Below are 14,070 nucleotides of genomic sequence, written 5' to 3' on the forward strand. Positions count from 1 at the left end.
GTGAATGTGAAGGGAAGGGAAGGGAAGGGCCAGCCACGGGGATCTGGTTTGCCTTGAATGTTGCAGCAACCGAGATGGAGATGGAGAAAAAGTAGGTTCTAACGGATTTTGAAATTAAATTGTAGAGCGATTCAAATGATTGAAATTTGGGGCAAGATTTGATTGAAGATTTTGAAGATTAATTCCTGATTTTTTGGATTCATTGAAACATCCGATTGAGGAGGAAAATCCATGAGCGGGAAGAGAGATTTATAACTTCTTTTTAAAGAAATTTACCTTTTGCCCTTGTGGTCTTCTTGTAGGGTGCATTTACCGAACATCATTTTGATTCGCATCTTAAATTAAAGGAGGACCCTGTTACCAAGAAGGTAAGAAGTGTTTATCTATTAGATTTAAGATTTAAGTATTTAACCATATTTTATTATTTGTTTCTTATATTTAATGGTTTTATTTGGTTTTTAGACTGTGAAGAGACTGGTTAATATGAAGGCGAAAGATATTAGTACAATTGTTGTGAGCTCACCTGGAGAGGATCCGAAAATGTTAGCAAATTTTAAGGATCTTTTGGAGAAGATATTCATTTTGGATCTTGATAAGAGGTTAACTATACACCAAGCATTGAGTCATCCATTCATCACGGGAAAATAACACAGTTCTTATCAATTTAATGTGATATAAATTTGATTTTAGATCTTTCTAATCATTGGACATTTATCTATGACTTTGTGTCTTTCTTTACCTGTGTGCTGACATGGTGGAGGTACGCTGTCATGGACGACCTGACCTCACCGGTTGGCAGTGGGATGTGTATTGTTCTATTGTAAGATAACTCGCCACATGGCGTTTTCTTCTTCTTCTTCTTCTTCTCTTGTAGTACTTGTTCTTGATCTGATTCAAGTTTTTCTTTACTCTACTTTGTATATTGAACATAAGCTCTGAAACTGTATTTGGAACTTATCTTTCTTTGCTTGCACAAAATATCGTTTTTTCCTTTGTTTGTAATGATTGTTATTTGTGTTTCTTTGTTGATGATGTATTGTTGTTTTATACTATATTGTGTTCCAATTTCTTATGTAAAGATTTTTAATTTCTGTAAAGTCTTGGGAAGTCTGATTTGTTTTTTGATTCAGGAAATCCAGCAGTGCTGTATGTATGAGGCAGGCTTTACATGTTTAAATGGACTGTAATTGCTAAAAATGGAAGTAGATGGTTGTTAATGAAATGGCTTTTAAGATTATGTTTAAGAAATTATAATTATTTTATATCTTTGTTTTCTTTATTTTTATTTTCACAAGAAACATGTTTTTTATTATAAATAAATGACCATGGGCCATTATATCAAATAAAGATTTAATTGATATTTATTTATAGTGAACTGAAAAACATAGTCTAATTGGATCACAAAATGGCGCATTTTCTGTCCAATTTTTTTTTTCGACGCCCAACGTTTTCCGATATATATATATATATATATATATATATATATATATATATATATATATATATATATATATATATATTGTAATTTAGGTTCTTGAAAAAATTTTAAAAAATTTATTAGACACTAACACCTGATTTTCTATTCTTATTTTATTTTCATTTTCCTTAAGATTTTCAGCACCTAAATGAAAATAGACAAAGAAAATAAGATCACATCCCCTTTCCTCCATCTCTTTATTTCTCTAAACGCCACCACCTCCTCATTAAATTTTCATTTTCATCCGTATGTTATAACATTCAAACAATGTTGGTATCGTTTCTTATTGATGTTTAAAGGTCTCCTCTAATATCAATTTAAAATGTTTAATGATTTACGAGTGTAACAAACTTTGGTGTATGCCAAATTTAGTGAGTTTGGAAATATTAATTTAAAACTATGATTTTTATATTGCAAATTAAGATTTTTATTAATATATCAACTATGACATTCTGATTTTTTTAATAGTTTCTCCTAATATTTATTGTTTATTTAATAATGTTATAACATATTTAACTAAAGAAAAAATAGATTCAATTCAAACATGTAGTGGTTAAAACCCAAGTCAAGGTACACTTGAATAATTTAATAAGAAAACATGAAATTTTGAAAAAGAACTTATAATGTTAGATGTATTTTTCAACTTAAAAAATGTTTTAAGTTGGTTTCGACTAAAATAATAAATAGATAACTTTGAAGTTAAATGATGTAAAAAATATTTTATCAAAATCCCAAGTAGTTGAAAATATTAGTCTCTAATGAATGTTAATTCTTAAATTTGTGATTTCCATTTTATATTTGGCATAAACCATGTGCATTTATACAAACCAATTGGCTTTAAGTTACCATGCTAAATTGTATTTTATATATTTGGAACATTAACACCTAGGTTTAATGATATTGGATTGTCTGACTTGTCTACGAAGTTACGTGTAGCCTACAACCATTCCCAAATGTATACCGATTTGTTTCCCATTATAAATAATGTTATCTACATCAAACTTAAACCACACCTCAAATTTATCAATAAGGCTATATAAAAACAACTAACCAAGATGAAAACATTGTTACTACTTATGTTATCCATAATCTCCCTTTCAATGGACCAACCATCTCCAACTCAAGTTCGAGACCTTAATGGGAACTTGGTGCGTTCTGGTAAAAAGTACTACATCTTGCCTGTGATTTGAGGAATGGGTGGCGGTGTTACACTTGCCTCCACGAGAAATGAGTCATGCCCACTTAACGTTGTCTAAGCCAATCAAGAAGTAGATAATGGCATGCCACTAACATTTACACCGGTAAACCTTAAGAAAGGTGTCATTCGGGAATCAATAGATCTAAACATTATTTTCTCGGGTGCATCAACCTACATTCAGTCGAATGTTTGGATACTCGAGGAGTACGAGGGACAACTTATCACAACTGGTCATGGAGTAGCAAGAAACCCTAGTCAGGAAACCATCAATAACTGGTTTAAGATAGAGAAGTATGAGGATGGTTACAAGCTTGGGTTCTACCCGGAAGTATGTGACCCTTGTAGGCTTATTTGTGGAAATATTGGTGTTGTGATTGCTAAAAATGGAAGTAGACGTCTGACTATTAATGAAGCGCCTTTTAAGATTATGTTTAAGAGGGCATAATTATTTTATATCTTTGTTTTCTTTATTTTTATTTTCACAAGAAACGGTTTTATTTTAATATACATGTATTTTGTGTAATTTAGGTTCCTGAAAAATTTAAGAGACCCTAACACCTGATTTTCCCTTCATTTTTATTTTCATTTTACTTAATATTTCAGCACCTAAAAGAAAATAGGAAAAATAAAAATAACATCCCATCCCCTTTCCTCCATCTTTGTATCTCTCTAAACGCCACCACCTCCTCATCAATTCTTGATTTTCATCAATATGTTTTGACATTCAAACAATGTTGGTATAATTTCTTATTGACCTTTAAATGTCTTCACTAATATTAATTTGAAAAGTGTAATGATTTAGGAGTATAACAAACTTTGGTGTATGCCAAGATTTATGTAATCACGTTACTATGATTTTTGTATTGCAAATTACGGTTTCTGTTAATATATCAACTATGACATTCTGATTTTTAAATAGCTTCTCTTAATATTTATTTTTGATTTAATAATGTTTATAACACATTTAAGTAAAGAAAAAATAGATTTAATTCAAACAAGTAGTGGTTAAAACCAAAATTAAGGTACACTTTAATAATTTAATAAGAAAACATGAAATTTTGAAGAATGAACTTATAATGTTAGATGTATTTTTCAACTTAAAAAATATTTTAAATTGGTTTCAACTAAAACAATAAATAGATAACTTTAAAGTTAAATCATGTACAAAATGTTTTATTAAAATCTCAAGTAGTTGAAAATATTAGTCTCTAATGAATGTTAATTCTTAAATTCATGATTTCCATTTTATATTTGACATATACCATGTGTTATTATTTTATTTTATATTTGGTATAACATGTATTTATTTTATATTATGATGCGTGTTATACATAAGGACTTAAATTATTAATTTTCTATATATATATATATATATATATATATATATATATATATATATATATCTATATATCTATATATATATATATATATATATATATATATATATATATATATATATATATATATATATATATATATATATATATAAAAGAAACATTAATGGAACATAATGATATTAACTAAGAAATATAGCAAACTCATGAAAATCTATAATTTATATAACATGTTAGTAATTAATAGAAATTAATAGTCATACATGACAATTACAACAGAATCCCACGAGAGGATTCTAATCGCTAGTCACCTAATGAGAACTAATCGCCAAAATTAAAAATATTCTTAAAATTTTTTAGATCGGTTTTGATGGTTTAATTTTTTTACCTAACCAATAAAATGATTAAAAATCTTTTGACCATAGTGCATTTATACAACCTAATTGGCTTTATGTTACGTTGTTAAATTGTATTTAATATATTTGGAATATTAACACCTAGCTTTAATGAGATTGGATTGTCTGACTTATCTAAGCAGTTATGTGTAGTCTACAACCATTCTGTGACAACCTGAAATTTCCCATTCTAATCAAACCATTTCAATCCAATAGAAGTAGAGCAGTTACAATGAAAATTCAGACTTAGAATATAAGTTTGGCAGTTTTAGGGTTTTACACCAAAAAGGGGTATTAGGAGAATGATTGCACTAGGATTTTGTGCAACACTGTAAATTCCATTACCCTAGAATCATTAGAATCCATTCCGAGATTAGAAATATTTTCTACCAAAAATCTCAGGACTATAAATAGAATTCTGAACCAAATTGGTTCATTAGTTGAATTCCATTTAGAGAAAAGCCCATTTCTCTCTCACGGATCTTCTGGTTTTCATCCCAGATTGTGAGTCTACTTCCCTAGATGTGTTTTAATACTTGTTATATGCTTTATAACATTGTTACATGTCCAAAAATCATCCAAGATCACAAGACTTTTGGAGTTTACGGCCAAGGGTTTCTTGGGCCGTAAACCTCATTTCCAAGGGACAAATGTGCCCTAACTCACCCCTTAAGCCTAAGGACTTTAACCCTCATATGCTTGTGACTATTTTAGACATCAAAACACTTCAAAATCATAAGTTTATAGGATTTTACGGCCAAGAACATTTCTTGGGCCGTAAACCCCTTTTCCAAGGGCTAAAAGTGCCCTAATCAGCCCCAAAGGCTTGGACTTCATGTTAGACAAATACCCTAAAGTATCTAGGACCTAGAAAACATAAGGAAAGCACATATGTTGAAGAGTTTACGGCCAAGAGTAATTCTTGGGCCGTAAACTCCTTTAAAGGGGTCAAAGGACACCCTAAACACTTCCTAAGGCCAAGGGACAATTTTGACAAGTACCTAGATGAGTTATGGACTAGCTAAAACATTTAGAACCCCATGTTTGAGGGAGTTTACGGCCCAAGATGTTCTATGGCCATAAACTCCAAGAAATGGTACCAAATGGTGCCATAAATCCTCTTAAGGCCAAGTACAAAAGCTTAGAATTGTTCCTAGTTATTTGAGAGACTTGAAGGCACCATAATCACCCTCCCAAGGGAGTTTACAGCCGTAAACTCCAAGGGAAAAGGGTCTTTGGGCCGTAAACTCCCCAAAGGAGTCAATATGGTGCCCAAACACTTGTATATGCCTTGAAACAATTCCCACTAAGGTTGTAGTAATTGAAAGTACCATCCCAAGCCTTGGTTGGGAGTTTACGGCCAGGAACTTACTTCCTTGGGCCGTAAACTCTAATGAATATGGTCTTTTGACCTTAAACTCACATTAGGGGCATTGCACTCCTTTGTTGCAACCCTTTAGCCTCCTAGCACTTGACCAAAAGTGTTATCCTCGCGCTTAAATGTTATTACTTGTATAATTAGTGTTATAATCACTAATTATTTATATACATATGTTTTCATATGTAATTAGGATCATTGTGTGTGTCTAAGTCTCCACTTGACACCAAGCACTTGTCCGATCCTTCCGTACGATAACAGTCCATTCAATTCCAGTCACTTACCGCAGGTGAGTTCATACCCCTTAACTAATGTTTTAAACTCTTTTTAAATGTTTTATGGGGGGGGGGGGATACAAGTAGAATCATGCTACTTATTATGTCAATCACATGTGATTAGCAAGTAGGATTATATTACTTATTACATCAATCACATGTGATTAATATACAGCAATCAAATGATTTGGCTACTCATTAGCCGTTTTACCAAACAGTTTCCTTCAAATGACTTTTTATAACATTTTATACGTTTTAAACTCCTTTTTACACGGTACAGCTTACTTCGTACATTTCCTTTCAAACTTATTTACAACTGTGTTTCAAACAAATGTTTCCTTATACTTAAACTGTTTTATTAAACTTATGCCTTCAAATTGTTTTATAGATTGACACCAAGTCAATCTTTTCTTAAAATAATACTTATATTTCAAATGTCTTACAAATCTTATTTATGCTTTTATATTATAAATTTCATGCCTCTATATGTATACTTATATAAGAAATGTTTAAAAGACTTAGGAAGACTATCCACCCTATTTCCTTTTCGCGCCTTGAGATGTGGTCTGGTGGGATTTTGGGTATTCGTCCGAAGGTCGTTTAAATATTAGTTATATATCATGTACACATATATAGTCATAAAAGGTCCTTTCAGTTCATCCTATGCCCTTGGGTAGCAAGGGTATACATCCATGTCCATACGTACACTTAGATTACTAGAAAGCTACCATACGGGTGGTTCAGGAAGATACTAGAACCATTACTAGAACGCGATATCATACAATGAGTCAGTTCATTCATGAGTCAATACTTTCTAGAACATTTCAATACAGTACATATACAACTATACTAGGATGAGAACATATACAACTATACTAGGACGAGAACATATACAACTATACTAGAACGATTACATTACAATACTTGCTAGATAGAGAGAACACACATTACAGCTAGCACACGTAGAACATTACAGTATACTACTGTACTTTTACATGATTGCTCTTACTTGAGTACAATTACATGATCACACTTACATATACATAGAACAAACGTCATTAGGTGCTATAGCATGGAACCAGTTCAGGATCTAACTATACTGATGAATCACACCACAATTGTGATAGTTATATCGAGTATACATGATCATTCGGTAATATGGATGCTCACGGTTTGCGTTCATGCAGGGGTCGTGGGTAGGTCCCAAAATCCCTTTGATAGGGGGAGCGTATAGTCTGGGATCTAGACATCACATTATACCTTATCCCTCAAATAAGGCAGTTGAGTACCGATGTAGTTATTTTTATTAAATACTACAGTACTTGGAAGTATTACCCTAGATTTAAGGTAATAAGTACGGTTGTAGTTGGACACTACACCATAGTACTACATTGATTTTCCGTTACATATTTTTAGTGATAACCTCACTTAAACATTATTGTACAAACTATATTTTTGAATAATGATAGTTATACTTTGGAAAATACATCCTCTTACAAGAGACACACACATTTAGAACAGTTAGGTCTTGGTAGAAGACTACATTCAGAACAGTTAGGTCTTGGTAGAAGACTCCTTTTGTTATTAATAGGAATCATAGGGATTCTAGGATTTTCAAACACTTACAGTTCATATACACTTTCAATACTTTTAAGTACATATACTTACATTTTCTCACATACAAATTAAGACACTAAATACTTATGATCTCACCAGCTTTAAAGCTGATACTCGCTTTCAAAATTACTTGTATCCTCAGGTCATCATAGACAGGTATCGATGCAAGGAGAAAGGAAGATGGAGCTTGTTCAAGACTTATCTTTCATTTTGATTTATGCTTTAGTGTTTATCAAAATTTGACAGAACACATTTGTATAATAATTATATTATTAATGCAATGGATGATGTTGTTGCTTGTTTACTACTTTACATTGTTGTTGATATTATACATGACGTCCTCCGCCCCAGAACGTTTCCACCGTTCCTGGTTTTGGGGTGTGACAGATTGGTATCAGAGCATTGTTTATAGTGAATTAAGTATATTAACCCATAAAAGATATACTAACTATAAATACATAAGCGATTAAAAATACTCTGACCAAGAGTTTATACTTTAAATAGTAAAATATTTAAGTAGGTATACGTGCTGCATTCATACTAAAATTAGTGTCACTAGGATAGTACAAAAGAATTACGATTGTTGGACAACACAAGTGGGCTTAGAGACATATGGTCAAAACTGGGAAGATATAGCCTGATCGCCTATATTATCCGAGGGTTGACTAGCATGTGCCTAAGTTTAAGTGTGTGGTTGCAACAATGCTAAAATCTTACCAACCCTACCACAATGAGAACAATAGAACATAACATAAAAATTTAAATACTATAGGTGTATTTGGTGTTACTATAAGTACTTTATACTTGAGAATTAAAACGGGATCTTCATTACTAAGTTGATAGTTTCTAAGTGGATACACTAAGGCTACATGTAATTAGGTGTTATAGACTTAGAATCAGTGATAATTTTGCCTTACCCCTATTCTGTGTGAATTTGGAATTAAGGTCACTTATTCGAAGGTCTATCCTGTTTAGATTACACATAGCTGGTATGCACTTCACAAATAGCGATGTAACTAATGAAGATTTTCTAAATAATTATCTAGATAGTTTGCCTAATAATTATTCTCTTACCCTAAATTCTCGCAAAGAAATCATAACTGGACTCCATCCCCTTGACAAACAGTATCTTCCGAATGAAGTCATAGCTGGTTGGTTATGATGAAGACCTTTCGTCTGATGCTAACTCCGAACCAGAGTTTGAAAACCTACCCCGAGCAGCTCCCTTTCCCATTTCCTAACCCTCGTCCGGCTTTTCATGGCCCGACCCTGAGTGAGTGGAATGCTTGGAAACATGGAGCCAAGAACAAGATCAGGCTATGCTATTTGATGGCGACTGAAGCTTTTACGACTTGAGCAATGAGGGCTTAACAGATATAGTCTTGCCAATCTTGGTCCGTAGAGAGGCCCGAAATGAGATTCAAGGCAGGACAGCCCTACATCAGATTTCAGAAATAGTTGCCTACGCTAGAATGCATACCCTCCACACCATTCATCTAGGAGATCCACACGAGAGATCAGAGAGAAGCCATGAAACCCTGCTACAAGCACTGGCCGAATCACGAGCCGAAGTCATAGAGCTCCGGGTATGCCATATGGTGTGCGAAAGACACCTACTTGACATGGAACGTCAATTGGTTGAACTACGAGTTCACCAGAGGGATGACCGTCGCCAGTAGTAGACGCTTTACTTTATTTCCCTTATAAAAAGGAATCGTATTTTTTCTGTCTATGCCGGATGTGGCATTTTCTATGAAATTATCTTGTACCGTAAGTACTTTAGTTAGGTCTTTATGCTGTCAGGAACTATCTTTAGTGGATATGATGTAAGACCTTTACAAGGTCATTTTCCAGAATCTTTACATCGTGAATATCGCAGATATTGATAGCCGGCTAACTTCTGTGTCATTCTTCATTCCAGTACTCTTGTCATTCATTCATAAGAGTCTATCTGAATCATGCTTTAGTCAAATCATTGGACTATAGTGATTTATCTCCGGAGACACTTCCAAGTCTCTTTCAGTGGTTGGATCTTGTTATTCACCAACCCATGATACCTCAGCTCGAACGACAACCATCTTGAGACCATGCTACGAACTTACTTCCACCTGTGACTACGACTGCATCATGGGGATGTAGGTCCAACTTTCGAGAACATACTTCTACTCTTTACATGAACAATCTAAGTACATCAGGGTCAACCAGAATCGCTCACAAAATCTTTATTCTTTCATGTTAACAGAATCATGTCGTCATCCGGAAACAACCAGCCAAGGAACGAGACCTTTACTTTTCCTATGGACGCTGCTACTTTTCAAGCCACTGTTACAGCTGTCGTGATGGCTGCCATGACAGCAGTATTGGCAAACCGCAGCACTGCCAACGCGAGCAAGACTGAAAAAGAAGTTGACGATCCTGATCGTGTTAACGATCCGGGGAATCAACAAATAGTAACAGTCGCCACCACCCAAAACAACAACTCAGAGTTCAAGAAAAGAAAACGTCAAGCCAAAGTAGAATGCAAACGGTTTCAGAAAATTCCCAGGCAGAGCAGACCATATAAAGGAACACTCCCAAAGTGCGACCGGTGCAACCACCACCACAAGGGAATTTGCCGAGCTAGGCAATGCAAAAATTGCCACAAGATGGGACACATTGCTCACTTCTGTAGAATTACCTCCACCACGGGAGCAAGCCTACTTTGCTATAGTTGTGGTGAGGCGGGGCACTATTACAGAAATTGCCCAAAAGGGGAGATCAATGAAAGCAGCCGTGTCCCCATAACTCCTACTCGACACTTGACTTCCTCCACTGACGTGGGTACTGTCCAGATATGTCACCAATGCGGTGAAATTGGACATCTCCAGAAGGATTGCCCGATAGCAAAGAACTCTGGCGTAGATGGGAGAATTCTCAGGATCACAGCTGCAGGAGAGCCTGCTCCGGAACCACGTTATATATAAATTAGGCGTTTCGTTGTAACAGACTTATAAACTATCTAGAACTAGTGCAACTAGAGTCTTACCTTTTGCGAGATCCTATCTGTATAAGGACTCTCGTGCTGCGTATACTTGTCTTTTGTAGTATATCTTATTCGCAGCAATAGTCTTGTGGTAAACCTAAAGTACTGTAACTCTGTTCATGGTTGCACGGTTGTGTTTTGTCTGTAAACGTCTTATGTTCAAATCTAATGTCTTTAAGTTTCGGTATGATTTCGACATTATCATACGACTCGATTCAATTTGATCCTCACGAAAACAGCTTCATACGTACACCCCTTTCTTCTAGATCACTTTTCCAGTGAAACCGTCACATCAGAACGCCGAGGTACTCATGCCAGGAGTACCTATTAGTTATTTTCTTTCCGAAGAAATCCCCAAAGTACCACTCGTGCAGTACGTCAAGTTTAATCCAGGGATTCATGCGGTTGATCTATCACTGAAGAATGTATGCATAAGAGTGATATATAATCAAGGTTCTACAGGTTTAGAATTGATGATTCCACTTTAAATTCTTTTTCCCCGATGGGATGTGAACTTAAAGAAGAACCAGTTATTCGACTACCTTTTCAACCTTAATTATATATGACTCGTATACACGAAAGGGTGACTGTGAAACTAGGTATGAATTCTAATATGAACTTCAGGACGGAGAACTGCCTAAGTACGAGTAATCACATCATCATGAGAACAAGCATAGAACCCAGTACGACTCCCGAAAACAGGTCGCCCTATAGTTTAAACACCCACGGAGATACAAGAACAGTTTGGACAACTTAGCGAACTACACATGAATAGAATTAGAAGACTAGGTTTCTCACCCTAGAGAACCTCGGTCATATTCTTCCAGAGATCGACGGATCGCATTGCATGTACCTCGATTATTGAGGACCCCATCGAGATTTTTCATTAGAAATCGTTATCCCTGTCATGCGTAGACAAAATGGTTGAGCAATCGCAAAGAAAGAAACTACTTCCAGGAGTGAATCCGGGATCCGAATATCACTAGTTCGAGTGTTAGGGAAAGATGTCCGGAAGACTATCTCCTGAACTCGATACGGACACTTCAAGTCCGTAGTGATACCCTTCGGATACGACCAATGCGCCCATAGCTTTTATAAGCTAAACGAGTAGGGTACGTCTTTCTTACCTGGATCATTTTGTCATTTCTCCTTGTAATGACATACTTATCTACCCCTGTAGTAAGAAGGAACCCATGGGAAAACATCTCCTCCAGAGAAACTTTTAACGATGTTCTCAAAGCACGAGTTTTGAAATTGAAGAGTCAAATTTCTAAGATCCACTATTAGTAGTGTGGGAAATTTTGAGTACTCTTTCGATTTGTCAAAACCACTGAGCATTTATCGACATCAGAGACGCCGAAATTCCTTCGCCAAACTCTAGGTCTTACCGACCTACCGCCTTAGTTCATTCAGAACTCCTCGCAAACTACAGAAACTCGTACGACTTTGACCCAGCAAGGGGTAGCCTTTGACTGGGAAGTTACGCAAGAAAGGGAACCTTTGAGATTCCAAGTGAGTGACCAAGTTCTTTAGAATAACTCACTCTGGGAATGGCTTTATACGCTTTTTAAAGCGTGGAAAGCTAAATCCAAGTTAGATAGGACCTCCAAGATTCTTATTAGAATCGGTCCTGTGCCTCGCACAAACTAGATCTACTCCGCGAACTCAGTAACATACTTTCTACTCTTCGCATCTCGATCGTGAAACTATACCTTTCCGTTTGGACTCCTGCAAGTCCACTTGTCGAGATCCTCGCCTTCGTATTAGAACCGTGGTGACCCTCGACCGAGAGGTCAAGCGGATGAAGCAACGTCGTCGCCAGTTAGTGAAGGTTCGTGGGAATCCCAACCGAGAGCCCGATTTCACTTAAGTGCGCTAGAACCCATCAATTAGGAAGTTTTCTCCTCACGTCTCGATCATTCGCGCATACTTCCTTGCCTAAATTCTAATTTCGGGACGAAATTCCCTTTAACAGGGGGATGATGTGACAACCTGAAATTTCCCATTCTAATCAAACCATTTCAATCCAATAGAATTAGAGCAGTTACAATGAAAATTCAGACTTAGAATATAAGTTTGGCAGTTTTAGGGTTTTACACCAAAAAGGGGTATTAGGAGAGTGGTTGCACTAGGATTTTGTGCAACACTGTAAATTCCATTACCCTAGAATCATTAGAATCCATTCCGAGATTAGAAATATTTTCTGCCAAAAATCTCAGGACTATAAATAGAATTCTGAACCAAATTGGTTCATTAGTTGAATTCCATTTAGAGAAAAGCCCATTTCTCTCTCACGGATCTTCTGGTTTTCATCCCAGATTGTGAGTCTACTTCCCTAGATGTGTTTTAATACTTGTTATATGCTTTATAACATTGTTACATGTCCAAAAATCATCCAAGATCACAAGACTTTTGGAGTTTACGGCCAAGGGTTTCTTGGGCCGTAAACCTCATTTCCAAGGGACAAATGTGCCCTAACTCACCCCTTAAGCCTAAGGACTTTAACCCTCATATGCTTGTGACTATTTTAGACATCAAAACACTTCAAAATCATAAGTTTATAGGAGTTTACGGCCAAGAACATTTCTTGGGCCGTAAACCCCTTTTCCAAAGGCTAAAAGTGCCCTAATCACCCCCAAAGGCTTGGACTTCATGTTAGACAAATACCCTAAAGTATCTAGGACCTAGAAAACATAAGGAAAGCACATATGTTGAAGAGTTTACGGCCAAGAGTAATTCTTGGGCCGTAAACTCCTTTAAAGGGGTCAAAGGACACCCTAAACACTTCCTAAGGCCAAGGGACAATTTTGACAAGTACCTAGATGAGTTATGGACTAGCTAAAACATTTAGAACCCCATGTTTGCGGGAGCTTACGGCCCAAGATGTTCTATGGCCGTAAACTCCAAGAAATGGTACCAAATGGTACCATAAATCCTCTTAAGGCCAAGTACAAAAGCTTAGAATTGTTCCTAGTTATTTGAGAGATTTGAAGGCACCATAATCACCCTCCCAAGGGAGTTTACGGCCGTAAACTCCAAGGGAAAAGGGTCTTTGGGCTGTAAACTCCCCAAAGGAGTCAATATGGTGCCCAAACACTTGTATATGCCTTGAAACAATTCCCACTAAGGTTGTAGTAATTGAAAGTACCATCCCAAGCCTTGGTTGGGAGTTTACGGCCAGGAACTTACTTCCTTGGGCCGTAAACTCTAATGAATATGGTCTTTTGACCTTAAACTCACATTAGGGGCATTGCACTCCTTTGTTGCAACCCTTTAGCCTCCTAGCACTTGACCAAAAGTGTTATCCTCGCGCTTAAATGTTATTACTTGTATAATTAGTGTTATAATCACTAATTATTTATATAAATATGTTT

The 14,070-nt window shown here is 35.7% G+C and overlaps 1 pseudogene; it reads left to right on the forward strand.

Annotated features, from left to right (window-relative positions):
• The first annotated feature begins 2,532 nt into the window (after nt 1-2,532).
• Nucleotides 2,533-3,120, forward strand: LOC145006449 (kunitz trypsin inhibitor 5 pseudogene; annotated as a pseudogene).
• The last annotated feature ends 10,950 nt before the right edge of the window (nt 3,121-14,070 follow it).

This window comes from Lactuca saligna, chromosome 7, assembly GCF_052625555.1.
Source record: "Lactuca saligna cultivar CGN05327 chromosome 7, ASM5262555v1, whole genome shotgun sequence".
NCBI classification, from domain to species: domain Eukaryota; kingdom Viridiplantae; phylum Streptophyta; class Magnoliopsida; order Asterales; family Asteraceae; genus Lactuca; species Lactuca saligna.